Source organism: Neomonachus schauinslandi, chromosome 6 (genome assembly GCF_002201575.2).
Source record: "Neomonachus schauinslandi chromosome 6, ASM220157v2, whole genome shotgun sequence".
Taxonomy (NCBI): Eukaryota; Metazoa; Chordata; class Mammalia; order Carnivora; family Phocidae; genus Neomonachus; species Neomonachus schauinslandi.
In genome coordinates this window covers 117041242-117050889 of record NC_058408.1, presented here as the reverse complement: position 1 = coordinate 117050889, position 9648 = coordinate 117041242, and the positions used below count along the sequence as shown (strand labels likewise).

Genomic DNA, 9648 nt, shown 5'->3' with positions numbered 1-9648 from the left:
TGGCTCAGTCGTTAAGCATCTGCCTTAACGAAAATTTTGGGGGGGGGGCACCTGGGTGGCTCAGTTGGTTAAGCCACCCAGGTGCCCCCCCCCAAAATTTTCGTTAAGGCAGATGCTTAACGACTGAGCCACCCAGGCGCCCCTAATTTTTTTTTTAAGATTTTATTTATTTATTTGACAGAGACACAGCAAGAGAGGGAACACAAGCAGGGGGAGTGGGAGAGGGAGAAGCAGGCTTCCCGCGGAGCAGGGAGCCCGATGCGGGGCTCGATCCCAGGACCTGAGATCATGACCTGAACCTAAGGCAGACACTTAACGAATGAGCCACCCAGGTGCCCCAAACCTTGATTAATTTTTACCATTTATCATTACATGATATTTGCCTTTGCCCCATTGAAAGTTAAGGCTGCAAATTCTACTTTATCTGATGTAACTAAGGCCATGCTTGCTTCTCTTTTATTTGCATTTTCTTATAAAATTTTGTTCATTTCTTCATTTTTCACCATTTTTAATCACTTCGAGATTTATTTTTTATAAATAACAAATGTCAACATTTTGGCTTTTTAGACCATTATGTCAGTTTGTCTTGGATAAGAAATATATCCACTTGGGATGCCTGGGCGGCTCAGTTGGTTAAGTGGCTGCCTTCGACTCAGGTCATGATCCCAGGGTCCTGGGATCAAGTCCCGCATTGGGCTCCTTGCTCAGTGGGAAGCCTGCTTCTCCCCCTGCTTGTGCTCGCTCTCACTGTCTAATAAATAAACAAAATCTTAAAAAATATATATATATATATAATTTAAAAAAAAGAAATATATCCATTCACATTTTCTGCAGTAATCCATATATTTGGTTTTATATATCCACCTTAGTTTGCTAAATATTATATTTGAGTATCACATATATCATAATTTTATGCTATTATACATTTTCAGAATCTGGGTTATTTGAATTTCTTAGTATTTAATTTTTTTTATGTTAATTTGGTAGACTTTTGATTTTTAATTCTCACAGTTACCAACTTCTGAATATTATAACTGAGTGTATATCTACTAACATATCAGGATTACTTCATTGCTTTTCTGCTGCTTCGTGCTCCAGTGATTGCTACTCCTCCTCCAGCCCCTCTTAGATGACCTTAGAAAGCTTTAGTCCACCCTACCCCACACCTAGACTCCTTTATTTCGTTAATTTATCAGTATATTATTGGTTTTTCCCTATGGACAGCCTCTGTTTCAAGAGGTCTTTTTTAACATTATGTTGTACATTTCAAGTAGGCTCCACACCCAGCATGGGGCCCAAAGGGGGGCTTGAACTCACAACCCTGAGATCAAGACGTGAGCTGAGATCAAGAGTTGGAGGCTTAGGGGCGCCTGGGTGGCTCAGTCGTTGAGCGTCTGTCTGCCTTTGGCTCAGGTCATGATCCCAGGGTCATGATCCCAGGGTCATGGGATCGAGCCCCACATCGGGCTCCTTGCTTAGCTGGAAGCCTGCTTCTCCCTCTCCCACTTCCCCTGCTTGTGTCTCCTCTCTCGCTGTGTCTCTCTCTGTCAAATAAATAAATAAAATCTTAAAAAAAAAAAAAAGATGGGGCGCCTGGGTGGCTCAGTCGTTAAGCGTCTGCCTTCGGCTCAGGTCATGATCCCAGGGTCCTGGGATTGAGCCTCACATCGGGCTCTCTGCTCTGCGGGAAGCCTGCTTCTCCCTCTCCCTCTCCCCCTGCTTTTGTTCCTGCTCTCGCTAACTCTCTCTCTGTCAAATAAATAAATAAAATCTTAAAAAAAAAAAAAAAAAAGATTTGGGAGGCTTAATCAACAGCCACCCAGGAGCCCCTATGTTGTACATTTCAAATCATGTTAATATTATCCATCTAGTTGTAGCTGTATATCACTAACAAGATCTCTTGTTTCCCACTCCTTCCCTTCCTCTTCAACTTCCCCTTGCTTGAGACTTGTTTAACAGTTTATTTGTACTTCCTCAGTGTTTTCTCTGTGGAGGTAACATAGGCGATTTATTCCTTGAGGCGCTGCCCATTTGAGCACATCTGGTTTGGGGCCTGTCATGTAAAAGGCAATTTAATTGTGTATTATTTCTAGATTGAAATTCTTTTCTCATAATCTCATTGTCTTTTTGTTTTCACCACTGCAGAGGAGAAATCTGAAGTTGGGATACATCTCTTTACTTTGTGAGTCAGTTCTTTCATCTGGAAGCTTGTAAGAGTTTATCCTTGTTATTCAGTATTATATAAACGTATGCCTCAGTGAATCTTTTTTCATTAATTCTAGGCTGGTGGCTTTCTTCTTTTAACGCTTTAGATATTTAATTCCACTCTTCTTGCTTGCATGGATTCTGAGAAGTCTGTTGTAATTCTTACCGTTGTTCCTTTGTAGGTAAGGTGCATACCCCCCACTCCCCACTTCTTTACTTCTCTCAGGATTTTCCCCTTTGTCTTTGGTTTTCTGGAGTTGTTGTTGTTTTTTTTTTAAGATTTTATTTATTTATTTGACAGAGAGAGACACAGCGAGAGAGGGAACACAAGCAGGGGGAGTGGGAGAGGGAGAAGCAGGCTTCCCACTGAGCAGGAAGCCTGATACGGGGCTTGATCCCAGAACCCTGGGACCATGACCCGAGCCGAAGGCAGATGCTTAACGACTGAGCCACCCAAGCACCCCTGGTTTTCTGGAGCTTAAATACCATATGACTAGATGTGGTTTTGTTGGTATTTATCCCGCTTGGTATTGTCTGAGCTTCCTGGATCTGTCATTAATTTTGGAATTTTTTGGTCATTATTGCTTCAGATATTCCCTCTGCTCTGTTCTTCTGGTATTCTACTTATGCATATATTATACCTTTTGATGTTGTCTCACAGCTCTTGGATGGATGTTCAATTTTTTCATTCTTTTTCTCTTCACGTTTTAGTTAGTGAATTTTGTTGACCTCTCTTCAAGTTCACTGGTTCTTTCCTTGGCTTGTTGTGTGATGTGCCCTTCAAAGGCATTCCTCATTTCTATTACTGTGGTTTTGAATTCTAGCATTTCCTTTTGATTTTTTCTTGGAATTTTTCTTTCCCTGCTTATGTAACTCATTTATTCTTGAATGTTGTCTAATTTTTTTCATTCAACTCTTTAGCATATTAATGATAGTTATTTAAAACTCGCTCTCATAATTCTAGCATCTGTGTTGTATCTGAGTCTTGTTCTGATGATTACTTTGTGTCTTCTGAGTGTGTTTTTTCCTTGCTTTTTGATATGCTTTGCATTTTTTTTTTCCAAAGCTGGACATGTATCTTGTAAAAGAACTGAGATAAATGGGTTTTTAGTGTGAGGATTTATGTGATTCTGGCTAGGAGATGAGCTGTGTTTAATGTTATAGCTGTAGGTCTCAGAGTCTCCAAATTCCTTTAGTGTCCTTGTTTTTGACTCCCCTCTTGACTTTGGGCTTCCCTGTGTACTCCTGTGTCTTGAAACTGTTCAGCTTTTCATCTGTGATCTACTGTTATTGCCCTGGAGCCTGTTGATGTGGTGGGAAGTTGTCGAGAGAGAAGCATTTCATATCTTAGGATTAAATTTCAGTCTTTTAATGGTCCTATGTTCCAGTATTTCTAATAAGCTGGAAAACTGTTACTATTTCATTTATTTTATTTTTTAATTTGTTCAGTTTTACTGAGGTATAGTTGGCAAATAAAATTGTAAGATATTTAAAGTGTAGGGGATCCTGGCTGGCTTGTGGAAGAGCATGTGACTCTTGATCTCAGGGTCATGAGTTTGAGCCCCATGTTGGGTGTAGAGGTTACTGAAAAAAAAAAAAAAACCTTTAACAACAATAAAAAGTGTAAATTGTGGTGATTTGATATACATACACATTGTGAAAGGATTCCCCCATCTAATTGATTATTTATAAAATCTGTTACCTCATATATTTATTTATTTTTTTTTACTGTTTTGTGAGAACATTTAAGTTCTCCTCTCTTAGCAAATTTCAGTGTACAGTATAGTGTTATCAACTGTAGTCACCATGTTATACATTAGATCCTCAGACTTCATTCATCTTACAGCTGGAAATTTGTAACCTTTTACCAAACTCTCCCTATTTCTACTACCTGTCAGCACCTGGCAGTCACTTTTCTACCTTCTGTTTCTATGAGTTTGACTTTTTTTTTTTTAAGATTCCATATATAAGTGATACTGTGCAGTATTTGTCTTTCTCTGTCTTATTTCATCAAGCATAATAATGATTTCATAGTCCATCCATCTTGTCCCACATGGGGGATTTCCTTCTTTCTCATGGCTGAATCGTAGTCTACAGTGTATAGATAGATAGTGTGTGTGTGTACATATATATATATGTACACACCACATCTTTGTCCACGCATCTGTTGATGGACAGCTTAGGTTGTTTCTATATCTTGGCTATTGTGTATAATGCTACAGTGATTATGGGAGTACAGATATGTCTTCGATATCCTGTGTTCTTTTCCTTTGGATATGTATCCAGAAGTGGGATTGCTGGATCATATGATAGTTTTATTTTTCATTTTTTGAGCAACTTCCATACTGTTTTCCACAGTGGCTGCACCAATTAATGTTTCCAACAGTACACACAGATTCTCTTTTCTCCACAGCCTCACCAGCCTCACCAGGTGTCTCTCAGACCTTTGTGCTTGTCCAAGCCACCTTCTTTGTTTTCATTGGCTCCTGGTAGTTGAAGGCATGCCAAGACCTATCAGTGTACCAAAAGAAAGGGATCTCAGTCAGCACCTACATGCAAGCTGACTGGAAGCTGATCCATCAGGCAGCAGCTGGGAAAGTATGTAGTTAGGCCCTTTCCAGGGAGAAACTGGAGATGGGCTTCTTAAATTTTAAAAATTATTTTATTTTTTTAGAGAGAGGGAGAGCATGAGTGGTGGGGTGGGGGAGAGGGAGAGGGAGAGAATCTCAAGCAGACACTCCGCTGAGTGCAGAGCCTGATGGGGGGGGCTTCATCTCACAACCCCTGAGATCATGACCTGAGCCAAAATCAAGAGTTGGACGCTTAACCAACTGAACCACCCAGGCGCCCCCCCCCCAATTTTAGTTTTTGAGTTTCTTTTTGAAGTTCTAACTATTTGCAAGGATTGATATGTTATGGATTTCATAATTTTTTTTTAAAGAGTTTATTTATTTGACAGAGAGAGAGACAGCGAGAGAGGGAACACAAGTAGGAGCAGAGGGAGAGGGAGAAGCAGGCCTCCCACTGAGCAGGGAGCCCGACACAGGATTCAATCCCAGGACCCTGGGATCATGAGCTGAGCCGAAGGCAGCTGCCTAACCTGCTGAGCCACCCAGGCGCCCCTGGATTTCATAATTTTTTATAACTATAAGTTAAAATAAAATTTTAAATGAACAAAGATAAAATTTAAAATTTTAAATGAACAAAGAAAATTTACTTATATTTTTTAACCAAATAAATTGATTCTGTCTTGCAGTTTCCACATGGGTGACTTGGTCTCATGTATAAATCTAAGAAACAGGATTGTAGTATCTTATTTTAATGTATTTTGAAATGTTTTGTTATTTTATCACCCTAGCAGTTATTTTAACATTACTCATCAATTATGTCCAACAGTGCTAAACTAGACTAAAATATAAGAAAATAGAAGAATGATGCAATTTCTTAGAAGGTTAACGAAACAGTAAAGTAAACCTTCACCGCTATATCATTCTTCAATTTTCTTACTGAGTTCCCTGAAATATTGAATTAGTTGTGATGAAGTTATGAAAGAAGTCTGAAGATGCCTTATTCGTTTTTTTTTTTTTAAGATTTTATTTTTAAGTAATCTCAGCACCCAATGTGGGGGCTGAACTCACAATCTCGAGATCAAGAATCACACATTTCATTGACTGAGCCAGGCGTCCCTGTTTTTTTTGTTTTGTTTTGTTTTCATTGAACACAATTGAGAATTCAGAATTTTTGTTTTCTGCCTTAATTGCAAAAATCAGAAAGCTGACATGAGAAGACTTCATAGTTATTAGACAAATCAGAAGATAAATGTAAAGAGACAGAAGTACTCTAGATCTAACAATGATGGTATAATTCATTTATAAGTGAAATAGAGTGTAAGTTTTAGATGATGACATTGTAGACAAAGATGTGCATCTGATCCTTTTATAAGAGCAGCTTGAATGTATACTTGTTTGGAAATTAGTATTCTTTGTGAGTCCCAGCAAGAATGCAAATATAGCCTAGGCAATCGAGTTTTCCTTTTAAGTCTAATGGAAATGAGTACTTTCTGAAATCTAATTTGGTGTTGTCATATGGACTAGAAAAGGGATTGACATTGTAAGCATGTATGTTAGTAAGGCTCTTGTTTTGGGAGATATGGACTAGATCCTGATCTGATTGTTCCACATCTAATTGTTCCTTTGATGTCTCCCCTCACCATCATTGTCTGTTAATTTGCCTTGTGATTCTACTTGCTATTTGTTGAGTTGTTGGGCTGATTCTATTCCTTGGGAGGTTCCCCATCCCAGGATCAAGCAGTTATCCAAACATTTTATATTTATTGTTTGTGTTTATTTCAAATTCTCTATCCATTTTTGAATGTCACATTTTCAAACTTTTTTTTTTAAAGATTTTATTTATTTGACAAAGAGAGAAAGACAGCTAGAGAGGGAACACAAGCAGGGGGAATGGGAGAGGGAGAAGCAGGCTTCCCGCGGAGCAGGGAGCCCGATGCGGGGCTCGATCCCAGGACCCTGGGATCATGACCTGAGCCGAAGGCAGATGCTTAACGACTGAGCCACCTAGGCACCCCTTTCAAATATTTTTAAAAAGTAATCTCTATACCCAACATGGTCAAGAGTCACATGCTCCACTGATTGAGCCAGCCAGGCATCCCTGAATATCACATTTTTTAAAATTGAGGTGTAATTGACATACAATATTATATTACTTTCAGGTGTATAACATAATGATTCATTATTTGTATATATTGCAAAATGATCACTGCAGTAAACATTTTGAAGTGCCAAATTATGTTTTGTTGCCAGATTGCTCAGTCATTTTCCACTACTCCAAGTTATTTATTTTATCCAAACCTAGGAGAGTGAGGCAGTATGCCCTTGGATTACTTTCACAGCAAAAGACTGGGCTATGATAAGACATAAAAATATGTCATCTTTTCATAAGAAATACCTTACTACTTATAAACTGTGGTAAATTATTTTTATTTCTAGACTTTTGCATAGTTGACCTGATGGGGAAGAGCCAGAAAAGCAAGAGCAGTATTTGTGGGAAGTCAATTTTGTCAACAACAAAACACTGACTAAGGAGAGAAATAGTGTATTAGGAAAATCATTTTATCTGAGCACAAACTCTGTTCTGCAAGAAAAATACCTAGTATATGTGACTCATATGGAATGAGTTTTGAATTTTACTTCAGAAGTAATTATTAGTAATAGAAACTTCTTTGTAAGGAAGCTTGATGAGTTTAATGCACATGGGAAATTGCTCCTCTGTAAAGCAGAATTTTCATTCTGGAGAGAAACCTTTCGAATATGACAAAAATGGAAAAGCTATTGTTCAAAATGAGGATCTGTTTCAACATCAGTATATTCAAACTCTGAAGCAGCTTTTTGAATATAATGAATGTGGGAAAGCCTTCCATGAGGGAGCAACATTATTTTATTTTATTTATTTTATTTATTTTATTTTATCTTATCTTATCTTATTTTATTTTATTTTATTTACTTATTTGCCAGAGAGAGAGAGAAAGAGAGAGGGCGAGCACAAGCAGGGAGAGCTGCAGGCAGAGGGAGAAGCAGGCTCTCAGTTGAGATCATCACCTGGGATCATGACCTGAGCCAAAGGCAGACGTTTAACTGACTGAGCCACCCAGGCATCCTGAGGGAGCAACTTTCATTGTGCATAAGAGAACATGCTCATGGGGGAAGCCCTATGAATATAATGAATATATGAAAGCCTTTTCTGATAGACCAACATTCACTGTTCATCAGGGAACTCATATAAGGGAGAATCCCTGTGAATTTAATGACTGTGGGAAGTGGTCTGTTGGTGAGAAGTCAACTCTAAATAAGCATAGTCGAGTTATCATGGGGAAGAAATACTATGAGTGTGTTGAAAGTGAGAATAGTTTCAGCAAGAAGTCACTCCAGCGAATTTGTAAAGGAGAGGAAACTTTTGACTATAATGAAGATTGGGAAGTATTCTGCAAGAAGCCACATTTCATTCAGCATGAAGAAACACATATAGAAAGGAAAGCCTGTAAAATTAATCAATATGCTGGCACATTTTGCAAGAAGCCAAAGCTTCCTATGGGTCAGAAAACATATATAGGAGAAAAACTCTATGAATGTCATGAACATTCCCACCTTCAGCCATAAATCATCTCTCATCCTACATTAGAGGATACACAGGAGAAACCCTGTGCACCAAATGTGGGAAAACTTTCAGATAAATGTCAGGCCTCGCAGTGCATCAGAGAACACACACGGGAAAAACCCTATGAGTGTAATGTTTGTCAGAAAGCCTCCAGTAATAGGTCAGCTCTCACTGTACATCAGAGAATACATACTGGGAAGAAACCTGATGAATATAAGGAATGTGGGAAAACTTTCTCCCAGAAGCCAAACTTCATTAATCATCACAGAACTCACACAGGAGAGAAACCCTATGAATGTAATGAATGTGGAAAATCCTCCGAAGTCAAAACTGAGAGAACATCAGAGAACACACATAGGAGAGTAACCTCATAAATGTCAGGAATGTGGGACAACTTTTTACCACAAATCGACCCTCACAGTACATCAGAGAACCCACACAGGGGAGAATCCCTTTGAACAGTGAATGTGGGAAAACCTTTCACCAGAAGCCATCCCTGACAACACATCAGAGAATACACACTAGGGGGTAGGGTAAGCCCAGGACTATACTGCAACCACTTGCCAGAATCCTGACTTCACTGCAGCCCGGAGAAACAACACTGAGAAGAAACCACTGTCAACATTATGAAAACTCAGAAACCTTCACCTTCTTGTCAGACTCATTGTGTAGCAGAAATAGCCCAGGGCTGAGGTGGGGAACCCATTAAATAGGAGGAAGCTTTTGCCCAGAAGTGGCATTTCATTGAACAGCAAAATAATTGGTATTTGATAACCTTATTAAAATTTTGAAGATTTATAATGTAACAAAAGTAAAAAAAATATGGAGGCTTTTTTTTTTTGGAGGAGTATATGTAAGTATCTTATATAAGAGAAATTAAAAAAATTTTTTAAATTTATTCATGAGAGAGAGAGAGGCAGAGGGAGAAGCAGGCTCCCCGTGGAGCAGGGAGCTTGACACGGGACCGGATCCCAGGACCCCGGGATCATGACCTGAGCTGAAGGCAGACGCCCAACCGACTGAGGCACAATTTTGCATGATTGGTTTGCTTATTGGAACTGAACATTATAGTAGGAAACATATATTTGCTTAATAACATATAATTTTGAATTAATGATTTTAATATGAATATGAAATGGGTAAGGTGTCCCATACTTAATACCTATGTAACTTTTTTGTTTTAATTGAAATGTTCATTGAGATAATTATAGATTGTAAGATGCAGTTTTACATTTTTATTTTTTTAAATCTTTAAAAATATTTTATTTATTT

General features: G+C 38.5%; 1 pseudogene; it reads left to right on the top strand.

The window, feature by feature from the left end:
• The window catches only part of LOC123325101, a 10618-nt pseudogene extending 1868 nt beyond the window's left edge, over positions 1–8750 (top strand).
• The last annotated feature ends 898 nt before the right edge of the window (positions 8751–9648 follow it).